General features: G+C 38.2%; 1 protein-coding gene; it reads left to right on the top strand.

Moving 5' to 3' along the window:
* LOC139984813 (uncharacterized) overlaps positions 1 to 13,840 on the top strand; it is a 143,084-nt gene that overhangs the window by 47,028 nt on the left and 82,216 nt on the right.

The following is a 13,840-nucleotide window of genomic DNA, read 5'->3' on the forward strand; positions in this document are numbered from 1 at the left end:
TATATATATATATGCAGCCGTCAAACCAACAAAACTCCTCAAGCTAATTCTATGAGAGTGTCAGCAAATTTCCTCGTGGTTGCTCATTTTGGTAAGTTACGTAATTCACGTTGCGGGTCCTCGATCATAATACCTCAACAAACAGCTCACCATCACAAAGAATTAAGTTTGGCGCTATGGCATGGCTGATCGATATTCTTATCCCTACCGCTGGAATCATGAGAAAACAGATGAGAAGACACATACACGGGTCTCCTCATCTGTCTGTCTAACTTTTTTATGTATAATTATTTATGTGTTAAAGTAAGTTGGCCTGACGTTTTTTATTATTTATTATTATTATTATTTATGTCCGATTAGTATGGTACGTGTTTGGTTTATCTGCTTCTTGATGCATATGCAGATACAACAATGAAAATACACGATACGGCCTGCCTTATACTGTATCAAACAGAACAGTGCATGCAATTGGTTTGTTGTAGAGAATTTGTGAAACCGCAATGAACAACCCTCATCTGTTGATCAGGGAGGTGATATTTTGGACCTCCCTGAAGAGTCGCTGTTCATCCTCCAATCAAACGACAGCAAAACTAGCATGAAAAAAAACGCGCTTGTTTTCAAACGCGGTCAAAGCTGCTTACATGACAACAGGAGGGTTAATAATGTGACCGCGAATAGCGTACGAAATGTATGGCTGACTAATACCAGGGAGTTGCATAACAACTCCCTGCTGATACTATTTACGTTTGAAAGTAATAGTATACTCTTAGTGAATTAACGTCTGCTTTCTTATTGTTCTTTGTTTTCTTTTCACACGGGGAGGTTGTTTTCTCCTTTGATAATTTTCGCACACGTATCAGCGTTTGCTATACCAGGGAGTTGTTCTATACATTCTCCTATACCCCATTAAGGGAGTATATGAACTGGAAAATGTCCAAAAGGATGGCGATCCTCCTGCGTTAATGTGCTTCCTAGCCAATTACTAGTTAAATCAGGGAGTTGTAACTCACCTGTTAAACAATCTGGCTATAGGTCGGGTCGTGAGCATGAAATGATGGGTTAATGCCTAGAAAGCCACAGTTTTAGGGTAACATTAACAGCTCATATGTATAACACTGCTACCATTATGTGCACATGTATATAACACACTTACTGTATAGGGCGGTGATCCTGAAAACATAACTTCAAAGCTAATACTTGCCCGTTGAGCAATTTGTCGGTGGCTAAATGGATGAAAGGTAGTCTGCATATGCCACAAATTATAGCACCCATATATAACTGCAAGAAGTTTACAAAAATTACCTTCCAGGAGGTCTTTACTTTCCAAATTGTTCTCATACTTTCTAAATTAAAGACATAAAATGACTGAATGTTATTTTCCTCAAGGGTGGTAATACAAATACAATATATATATTTTTTTGTATCAAAGGTGACCATATTTGAATACCTGGTATATTAGGGGCCAAAACAGCAAACCTTTGGAGCGGGATATACTGGTTTTGTATTGGGGTGTAAAATCTAAACAATTGCAAGTAAAAGATTCAAAGTAAAGAACATACTTTACCAAACACGTTTTACGAGGTACAAAGCATATATTTATAAATTTGTAGTTAAGACGGTGCACTCTTTACTGCAGGAATGCGACAACTTAATAACGATTTTGCTCTCCCTTTCCTCTCTCATTCATTGCTGCAAATGTTTCTGTTGCAGCGATAGAAAGCAAGTGTAAATAAATGACACATGTTGACGCCAGAAATGTGTTCCACGTTCATTTCTATTGAAAATTTTCTATTGTAGATAATGTTATTGAACTCTGAATTCAAACATGGAAACGTTTTACAAACATTCACCTCAAAATTAGTGGAACAATGCCACGAAGATTAATATATAGAATGAAAAACAACTTGTAGGTAGGGCCTATTGCTTACCGGCTAGATACAGACGTAACGATTAAAATGAACATATACAACGTGTACTGCACGCAGCCGCGTACACTATACACACACATATATACATATGATCCGTATTGTGCCACGCTTAGGGAATTGTGCCCACGCTTGGGAAAGTATGATTGGAATATATTAGGCTAGATGTCATAAAACCTGTTCTTAAATTTAACAATTTGGAAGGCATTACATCATGTACGTACAAACGAGAAGGCCCCATGAAAAAAATGCAAGTGAGACAAAAGCCTATACATCATATACTTTCTTATATTCTCTTTCAAACACTCCGACCCCCCCCCTCTCACCCGTTTAATTTTCGAAGGTGTTTACGTTGCTACGGGAGAAGTTTGGGTGTCCAGTTAGGTTCAAACTTGTTATATGCAACTAATATAGGTTATGTAGAAGGATTAAAGTATGCTGTATTGGCCCATATATGCCATATATTCAAAAATGGTCACCTCACCCCTGGTCAATATTCTTAAACGGTTATATTACCTCGTTGGAAGAAAAATTACCTCACTAGACATTCAGTCATGTGTTCATTAAGAATGTCTGAGAACAATTTGGAGAGCGAAGACCTCCAAGGAAAGTATTTTTTTGAACATTCCTAGCAATTATTGCAAGTTGCTTAATTTGCGGCCATTACAGTCCACAGATACAGTCTCAGATACAGACATATGTACGATTAACATATATACATAGACAACATATGTATAATGTACGCAGCCGCATACACTACACATATACATATTGGTTAACATGCATGTGTGACAGTAACTTTATTGTGCCCATGCTTTGCACTATTAAAGAAGCCTTTATATTAGAATCCTCTTTCCGACACCCGGCCCATCCCCCCCCCCTGACACATATACATATATACCCATATACATATTGGTTAACATGCATGTGTGACAGTAACTTTATTGTGCCCACGCTTAGGAGAATTGTGCCCACGCTTGGGAAAGTATGACTGAAATATAATAGTCTTCACAGAAACTGTTCGAAAATTAAGCGATTTAGATGGCATTAAAACCCAATACAAACGAGTAGACCCTTTAGGAACTGCACTATTTAAGAAGCCTATATATTACATACTTTCTTGAATCCTCTGTCCGACCCCCGACCCACCCCCCACCCCCTGACACATATACATATATACACATTTTGGTTAACATGCATTTGTGACAGTAACTTTATTGTGCCCACTCTTAGGGGAATTGTGCCCACGCTTGGGAAAGTATATCACTGAAATATATATAGTAGTCTTCACAGAAACCGTTTGAAAATTAAGCGATTTAGAAGGAATCAAAACCCAATACAAACGAGTAGACCCTTTAGGAACTGCACTATTAAAGAAGCCTATATATTACATACTTTCTTGAATCCTCTTTCCGACACCCGACCCCCCACCCCCGACACATATACATATATACACATATACATATTGGTTAACGTGCATGTGTGACAGTAACTTTATTGTGCCCACGCTTAGGAGAATTGTGCCCACGCTTGGGAAAGTATGACTGAAATATAGTAGTCTTCACAGAAACTGTTCGAAAATTAAGCGATTTAGAAAGCATTTAAACCCAATACAAACAAGTAGACCCTTTAGGAACTGCACTATTTAAGAAGCCTATATATTACATACTTTCTTGAATCCTCTTTCCGACACCCGACCCCCCCCCCCCGACACATATACATATATACCCATATACATATTGGTTAACATCACTGGCGGATCCAAGGGGGCCAAGGGGGGCCATGCCCCCCCCCAAAGGTGAGCCAAAAAGTGTTTCCGAACATCCGCTAAATCATATGATTGGAAATTTAAAAAATCGAGAGGATTAGCAGTGGTAGACTAGTCTAAACCTTTTCGTTTTCTGGTTTAAAATTAAATGCAGAGCTCCCAACTGACCCGCAATTCGCGAGAATTAGACCCGCATTCTAACACCTAAACCCGCTGCCCCCACAAGCGTCCGAAAAAACCGCATTGTAATTGTCAAGTATACATACAAAAATTTGTATCAAATTTTGACTTAGCAACCATCATTTCTTTAGCATTTAGCATAATAGAGTATAAAACCTCCTTTACAGCATCATTTGAACCTCAAATTAGCCTATATTTCTTTTCATTGGGGCGAGCAGCGAACATTTTCATGCCACGGGAAAGAATGAATTATCACCTATTATTCAATTTATTGATGTTACACACACAAAAATGCATATCTCTCAGAAAATTTTGGGTGACAAAAGCCTTTCTAAGTGCCACCATTTTACATGTAGGCATCACCAGGATTCCCAAGAAAAAATCAAAAGTGGAGGGGGACACCCCCTCCCCTTATACCCCTCCCCCAGGACGGCTAGTCGTGGCATGGACCAGCATTTGCCTTCTCAAGAGTTGGGAGCTATGTAAATGTATGAGCATGAGAATTTACAGTTTAACACCATTTTGCAGTTACAGGCTGGTTGTAAGAAATTTATAACCTACGAGAAATAAAATTTCTTGAGAAAGATGATCCCAACTTTGTTTTATAAATATTTTAGAAAATTACACCTGGGAAACATTTTTTTTAGAAGTAAATAAACATCACCATTGTACACTTTTGTCGCACCAAATTGCATCTGAGGGCAATCAGCAATAGAAAATTTTCCAAAGGGGAGGTGGCAACCCCTCCCCTTAGACCCCTCCCCAATATCACTCTAATGCCACTTTGGCCCCTCCCAAACAAAGGCCCTGGATCCGCCAGTGGTTAACATGCATGTGTGACAGTAACTTTATTGTGCCCACGCTTAGGAGAATTGTGCCCACGCTTGGGAAAGTAACACTGAAATATAGTAGTCTTCACAGAAACCGTTTGAAAATTAAGCAAGAAGGAATTAAAACCCAATACAAACGAGTAGACCCTTTAGGAACTGCACTATTTAAGAAGCCTATATATTACATACTTTCTTGAATCCTCTTTCCGACACCCGACCCCCCCCCCCCCCGACACATATACATAGATACACATATACATATTGGTTAACATGCATGTGTGACAGTAACTTTATTGTGCCCACGCTTAGGGGAATTGTGCCCACGCTTGGGAAAGTATGACTGAAATATAGTAGTCTTCACAGAAAATGTTTGAAAATTAAGCGATTTAGAAGGCATTAAAATCCAATACAAACGAGTAGACCCTTTAGGAACTGCACTATTTAAGAAGCCAATAAATTACATACTTTCTTGAATCCTCTGTCCGACCACCGACCCCCCCCCCCCCCTCCCGGGCCTCTTCATTTATTTTTCGAAAGTTTTACATACCGGGAAGTTTTGGTCTCCAGTTAGGTTCAAACCTTGTTATATGCAACTTCACTAGCCGAATACAAACGAGTAGACCCTACACTACTAAATATTACTATCATACTAAGTATGATTTATTGGTCCCATATATGCTACATATTAAAATATGGTCACCTTATGTTAAAATTCTTAAACTGTTTTATTAACCACCTTGGAGGAAATTTACCTAACTGGGAAAGCATCTTGTTGTGTGTGTTTATAATGTCAGCGAACAATATGGAGAGTGAACACCTTCAGGAAAGGACTTTTTTGAAAACTTCCAGCAATTACAGCATGCCGTAATTTGGGGCCATTACATACTACTTTTGATGAGTATACGTATTTGAACTCAAAGCCCCTCACCCCACAATCAATTTCCCCTCCCTAAATCTATTACGCCTGATTGACTCTGCGATCAATTTCATATATAGGTTGATGATACCTATACTTACTTTTAATTTAACATAATATGTTGATTACATATATCAACTGAAAATTATAGTGGGGGATAATAACGAGGAAGAAACTGTACCCATCAGCCTTAGATTAAAATTGTATACGTACGCTTATGAGTACGGAATTTCCGACTGTGGCACTCTAATTTTTCCGACTGTCGAACTCTATTTTTCATAAATTCTTGCTATTTGTGAGTGACCTACAATTTTCGGTCAAACTTGACCTTTAATCAGTCATATTTACCACGTTTTCCTTGTCATATTAAGAAATTGTATCTCGCGGTTCTTAAACTCCACCATACAAAACTTCGTGTGATTTTGAATACTCTAAAAAAAAATGTCTAATAAACTACTGTACAACGTATACAATTAAAACCCTCAATGCTATTCTACGGAAGCTTAAGATGACCATCAACATAAGAAAAACTTTGCCCATAAAGTGAAATTTTTCAGTAAATTGTTAAAATAACAAGATAAAATCTTATCCCCCCCCCAAAAAAAAAAACAGAAAAATGTTGGATTGCTTAGTTGCTTAAACTGAGCAATTGAACAATTTTTGAAAAATGTTTAATTGACAACTTATCATATCTCGTGTATTGGACATTTTGCTGCAAATTGTTCACTTATTGACTTCATTCCATCTGAGCAATTGAAAAATTTTCTGCAAAATGTTCAATTGACAACTTATCTTATCTCGTTAATTGGACATGTTTTTGGCAAAATGTTCAATTGTTCACTTCATCCCAATTGAGCAATTGTAAAATTTTCTGCAAAATGTTTAATTGGCAACTTATCGTATCTCGTCAACTCAACATTTTTCTGCAAAATGTTTAACTGTTCACTTCATTCCCAATGCTCAGTTGGAATGAAGTGAACAATTTAATTTTTTTCATGTGAGTGATAAATAGCCCCCCCCCAAGAAAATAATATTAAGCGCGCTAGGAAAAAGCGCTGTATTTTGGGGTAGTTCACTATGTCGTCGAATATAATTTGTTGAAAAAGAAAACTTTTCCCCTTTGTTACATTAACATAGCTTTTTTAGTTGGTAGTCTATGTAGCCTATCAAGCAGATAACTTATACTCATTGCTTACTCGCTAACCAGAGTGATTAATAAATTTGTGAAGTGAGGGTCAGTGGTACAAATGTACCGAAAAAAACAAAAGTGCAGTCGCGAAAGATGGAGTGTCTGACTGACTGACTGACACTGACTGTATCGTTGACGAGTAGGGTGTGGGGGGGGGGGGGGCTGCGGGTTACAAGGCAGCAGTCGGAATTTTCTGGCTCCAAATCCCATCCAGTTGGAATTTCAGCCACTTCATCTCTCCCCCCCCCCATACCCACTCACAATCATCAGGCCTTAGCTACGTCCCTGTGTATAATACGTAAACGACGTTCATTACTGTTTAGTTTTTACGGAAATGTCGAAAATAATTTATATCGCTTGAGAAAATAAGCATTATGCCAAAAAATTGGCATATTCACGTGTGGTGTTTGTAAAAATCACGCACCATATGCAAATATATAATAGCTAAGATTGTCCTGTGTCCGTTATATAATTCCATTAAAGAAATGCATACCTGAGACACGGAAGTATTATCCTGTGAGGGTACCGTAATACATTCATGCTTGAGACACATGCAAGTCTTAAAAACAGAATAGCAAGCCCCAAACATATAAACCTTCCCTACCGGTTTCGAACCTCTGGACATACAATCAGCGTCCATATAGCCTAGTGGTTAGGGTGTCCGCGTACAGAGCGGGAGGCCCGTGGTTCGAGTCCCGGTGGAGGCTGGAAGTTTGTTTCACTGTTCTTGATTTACAAACTCATTGCGATTTTCATATATATATATATATATATATATATATATATATATATATATATATATATATATATATATATAGGCTATATATAGGCTATATATATATATATAGGCTATATATATATATATAGGCTATATATATAGGCTATATATATATATATATATATATATATATATATAGTAAATAAACATACATAAGTGCCGTATAAAGGCAAAAATAGAGCGCCTACATTACAATACATAGTACACACAGCGAAATCCATATGCATGTGCCGGATCAAGGTAATGGTTTTATTCTCCAATAGTTATATATAAGAAACGAATTTTCCTGAAAATTTTTGCAAACTACGTCTCGATCAAGTAACGTTAAATACACAAGTGATGTTTAATATGTTGAATGTCAAAAATGGAATGTAGCTATATCATTACGCTGTTGATATGGAACTGAATAAAATTAAAAATTAAGTACTGACGCATTTTGAAGAGTGTCAGAATTTCAAACCTTTTAAAATGATAACCCGTGGGTCTCTGAAAAATATAGCAAGAATGTGTTTGTGATTACTGTCAAAAAGGCGTGATATACTGAATAACATGTAAATATCAAATGCTATTGTCACTGTGACACGCTTCACATTGTTTAATTGTTTATTGTAAGATTCCAGCTGCTATATGATCACTGAGTCAAAGCATGGTTAAATGATCGACAAACTGCTATATTCAGTTTCCTCCGACTTTAACATAAGTTCACGAGATCGTAAACAAGTTTTAGAAGCGGCAGTTCACGGCTTCCATACAGATTTTAATTTAGCTGCCTATTGTTGCTGGACCGTAGAATTCGGAAATATCAATGTTGGATGCTAACTACGGAGCTACAGAAGCGTAGAAAGGACATTGTACCATCGTATGATGGAGGTTTTTACCTTCATGATTGTACTAACAAATTTATGGACTAGTAGAACATAATGATAATATAATAATTGCAGCTTCCATGAACTGATATGTGAAAAGAATCGCTTTGCGTTGAAGACTTTTCGAAGACAAGACAAAAAAAAAACTATGGCTTGGAGGTTTCACACTGAGTACATCGGCATCGCACAATTTTTGTCACTTGAAATCCAATCGAGTTTTCCCTTTGCTGTTTTCGCCAAGTTAGCTTCCGAGAACCCGCGACGTTTAAATGAGCATTTACAATAATTAGGGTACTTTAATTAGACCTCCTTTAACGCTATATTGGGGACCCAATGCAACCATGTGGTTCACCCCACCCACTCGCCCCCCTCGTCAGGTTCCCCAATGTGTGGTAAACTTAACTGTTAATGCAAAGAATCGTTCTTCATTTTATTATGAACCTGTTTAATTGCATATGCCTTTGTTATAGAATGTAATCCGTTAATTTTAATTGGAAAGTTAGGTGATCGAGGAACACATTGACATCTCATGGATACAACATTTCCCCCTAAACTGATCCAGAATGGTCGTAGAATTCATCTAATATTACAAATGAGTCATATTTTGGATATTTGTGGATGTCTCCTTCTATCCAACTATATGTACCCCCTCCGAGTTTAGTCCTGAGATAGAAATTAAAATATAATTAGCCGGTTCTTTGGTGATGCCGTTTTTGCGGCTTTAGAAATGGTCGGGTCCAGAATAGCTATTTGGGGCATTTATTTAAAAACGGGGACAGGGTGGGTGGGTGGGGGGGGGGCACAAGCCTCGGAACTGGGATATCGAACAATCGGTACTCAGTGTCAGGCTTCAAAAACCTCGGCTAAACTTTGTCGGTCATAGCGGCGCAAATCCATATTTGAGATTTAGATAATTTTTGCTTAAATTTTGTGCGAAACTTTTTCCAACCTCCAACCTCCTACCACATGCCCCCTGCCCCTGCCCCTCCCCCCCTTCCCTCCCCCCCGTTTTAAATGCTCCTCTTACGATTCCCATTGTCCATATCCTTTTTCATAGATTAGTCGAGATAGATTTCAACAGTCCGTTTTTTGCTCTGCTGATTTCTCTCAATATGCCGTCAAGTGATATTCGAAGAAGTATATTCAAGGCCTATATCATGCACGTAAAGCGATGAAACGCACAAATACCCACCGCAATATATGTACGAAACAGAAAAGTATACTGCTCACTTACTATAAATACCATTTCCAGATAAGCAAGTGAAATTTCCGGTCACATCACAATGATAAAGTTTACTGTCTGTCACTTTGCAGGTCACTGGTTGGCTACTCCAGTTGGTTAGTAACAATAACGTAGTCAGTATAGTTAATTACGTCACAGCCTGGGCTTACTAGAAAGCGGGCAATTTGAAATCAGTAAAAGGCGGTATCACAAGTAGCAACACGTTGGTTTGATTCACACCGCACTTGATCCTCAATCGAGTTCTACATTGCAAAGAGCATTCAAAATGGACGATTCCGGCTTTCGTGGTTTATTGCAGAAGTAACAGAAAGCTCCGTGGAAGCAAGGTTGCCAGTTTATAAAAGTACACTTTCAATTCGATCCGTCGCTGGTGTTTAATGATGTTCCGCAGGAAAATGTCATACGTGTATTGGAAAAAGAAAAAAACATTTAGAAGCAGCGACAGTTGGAACTACCGCGGCAGTATGCACATGTTGTGACAGAAAGCTCGATGCAAACATTTGAAGGAAGAATTAAAGGCACTCCGAGCACTACTGGCTGAGAAGGAACAACTTCTTTCGAGAAAAAAAAAAACGAAAACGAAGTTCTCTGTGCTACTGGATTGTTCGGTACGTAACACTAGGCCAAGACTTATTAATGTAATTTTTCAATCACTAAAAGTCACCGTTATATAAACCCTAGACCTGTACAGGCATTCGCTCCTTTAAAAACGATAAATTAAAAGTGTTAAAATATGACAGTGAGAGAAATAATATAATAATCTGTAAAATGTTTCATGCACAATTTGCCAGGGTATACTGTTATTGATACGTTCACGTTCTAACCTTGTGATGGTGAACGTCACCCGACCACGTACCCCCTACCTCCCCCAACCCATAAACAAATCTGCTTTGTAAACCGTTGAAACATACAGTGGCGTAGGAAGGTACATTTGAGTAGGGGGTTGAAGACTGATGGCCGGCCCGGGGGAGGGGTCTAAGGGGAGTTTCTGCATTTCCAGGTGGCTTCAGATGCAATTTGGTGCAATAAAGCACACTTCAACACCCACCCCATTTTGTAAACTTAATTTTGTATTTTCACCTGGCCTTAGATGCAATTTGGTGCTCCAAATGAGATTTTTTTTCTCATTTGGAAATGAAAAAGGGGTTTTTCTGACTTGCGAAGCGGGGGGTGGGGGCGGAATGATACTTCCGCGCCTCCACATTTTTCACTGGGGGGGGGGGCTGGAGATATTGACAGTTGGAGCTAGTATATTTTTCGACAAAGTAAACTATATGCCAACTGATCTTTATATATGTCTAATTCATACTTATTCTTGTGTCTTTGTTTACAGAAACTTCAGTGTAGTTTGAGCGCAATGAAGAACATAGACTGGTCAGAGGAGAGAAAAGACAGACTGTACAGTGATGTCAACTGAGTATATGTCATCCGAGGAATCTGACATGGAGAGCGAACGAGCTAGGGTACCGTAGTGCTGGAGTTCACTTGGGAGTCGGAAAGACTGAACAAAATGAGGCTGGACTCATTCTTATAAGGACGTTCTCCTTAGCGAAAAGTCCAGAAAAAAGGATACCCACCGTTAGGAAAGGAGACGTATCTTTAAAATGCGTACCGACTGACGCCCCAACTTGGGCTGTTTATTAGGCTGAACAATAACAATGAAGGTATGACCCCCCTCCAAATGGTGAAAATGGTCATTGTTTGATGTGCAGGATTAAGCTTGTGGGAGGCCCGTGGCAAACAGTTTATTGGAGCTCCCATAGAGATACATTGGTACCGGATAACGCCGGATGTATAGCTCACAAAAGACATCTATTTGCCCACGGTGGTTATGATACGTACATTAAAACATCACATAAAAACAGTCATTGATCAACAGCGTAAAGACTGCATATCGAAGTCCATTTCGTTTGACTTCTTTGAACTTTTTGTACCATATACAACGTAGAATAATGTAACGTTATAACAATATTTCTTTGAATTTTTTACCCAACGTTTAAACTCTTGCCCCTGTTGCACGTGGATAATCCTGTCCTGAGCATTTGTTGATTAATGAGGCACCAGGAACAAACAGCAAACGCCGTTGTTTCGGATACAAACAAGTTGCAGTGGACGATTTTGTATAATAAAGAAGAGTTTTCTCTAATTTAACATTTGGTGTAATTACATGATACCTTTAAAACGAAATCCTGCCTGAGATAAATGCAACAAGGAAGAAAGAATATGCCCATAATAATAGATGTCAGATTAATTATTATTTCCTTGTTAGTCTTTTGCTTTAATGGAAGCCTTTTTTTTTAATGTCCCTTCACAGCTAATATATTCCATCAAGGGATTAAATGTTAAGGATTAAGTTATCCTTAAAATATTTTCAGGAAACAAAAGCCAAGAAAAAAGCATGATTCTATTAATTTTTAATGAATCATTTAGTAAATCATATTTTAAAATAAGACATAGCTATAGAGCATAGGTCTAATAACTTGTCATCGAAATGTTGTTGTACTTGTACGTTTGTCTTTCATTATTCATGCATGGTTAATTCCAGACTTTCAGGGTAAAAAATTTAGAGATCTTGTTTGGGCTATTATTGCATTTTCTATCAAAATATATGTTAATTAAAATAAAATTTAAAGCAGCAACAAAATATTAAGCGTGCTACGAAATGAGGCAGGAAGTGGTGTTCTGTGTCAAGTTCGTTCCACATAAAAGAGGCTGGTACCGTTTCCGGGCTTGGGTGGGGGGGGGGGGGGGTCGAGGGGCCGATAACCATCATGGAAGAAGTGCCTAGGCGTTTATATCATCTGAGGATAAAAACACCGAATTTTAAACATAAATTTGTTTGGTTCAATTTAACTGCTGATATATGTTAAGTTACTTCAAGTGGGTAGCTGGTTTTCAGAGGTTTTGATTTGCAAACTAGTAACTAAAAATAGAAACATTCCATATTTACTTGTTTTTTTTCCTTCTTTCACCTGGCATTAAAATCGTTGCATGTGTATATAATTGCCACAATGTAAGTAGAGTAATATTTGGGCATCAAAAAACATTCTCCGGACAATAATGCATGTTTTGAAATTTGAAAAGGAAAATGGCTTCTCGAGGTTTAAACTTTGTATTCAAAAAGCTGAATATTCAACACTATGATGTAAAGCAATATTGAGTTGCATTTAGATGTATTTACACATTAGAAGTGGTATTTCGTTCATTTACATAATTTTTGTATAAGTGTAAAAATAACAAATAAACGTTTACGATGCGATATGAGGTGCAAATATATAAATAAAAAAGTGGAAAATCAAACGAGTGTGATTTTATGTTTATTATTTTTAATTTTCTTTAAATCAAATGTAATATTTGATAAAGGTGGTCCGTGTATTTCTCAGCCTAATCAACCCGATTAAGACTCCCTAAACGTGGCGAATAAGCCCAGCCCCTGTATTGGTCGTAAGTAATGTGTTTACGATGACCACGTTTCTCCGTATATATTGGTGTAATCATGGCGTTTACGATGATCAATGCGAGAAGTTTACTGCTGGATTCAAACGTAAACTCCAGATTAACGGTCATGTTTAAGGTAGCGAATGTGTTGTAATTGTGACCGGAAACGTAAAGATTACCCTTCCCTGAAACCGCACGATTAAGTGAGCTTCACCGTATTTGGATGACACTTGGCGTTTACGGTCACCGCGTACTCGGTAAATAAGTCATCGCGAACGCGGAAAACTCACGCGTTTAAGTTGGGTCGTAAGCTTACCTTAATCACTAGTTTCAGGAGTGGAAACGTAACGGAAACAGGCTGGAACTCGGAATTTACGTCGCAATTACAGACCGAAAACGGCGATTTAAACGCGTGTTTTTTTCCCGTGGTATCATAACCAAATTCAGCAGATTGATCTATTTTCTCGGGCGATTGATGGAAATTTGCCACCCTCAATACTGCTTCAAATCTCGGCACATTTGACGTCGGCTTTCCAACTGTTGGCTGCAAATTTCGTTACACTTTCAGCCATCGTTCTCTTGTTATGCAGTACGTTATGCAGACAAATTGTAAAAACGTAACATACACCAGGGAGCTGTTCCATGCATATACACAGTATTTGCATGTACATAACGCCGAGTCAAGCAGTTTCTGTATCAGCTGACAT

The sequence above is a fragment of the Apostichopus japonicus genome, chromosome 17 (genome assembly GCF_037975245.1).
Source record: "Apostichopus japonicus isolate 1M-3 chromosome 17, ASM3797524v1, whole genome shotgun sequence".
Classification (NCBI taxonomy): Eukaryota; Metazoa; Echinodermata; class Holothuroidea; order Aspidochirotida; family Stichopodidae; genus Apostichopus; species Apostichopus japonicus.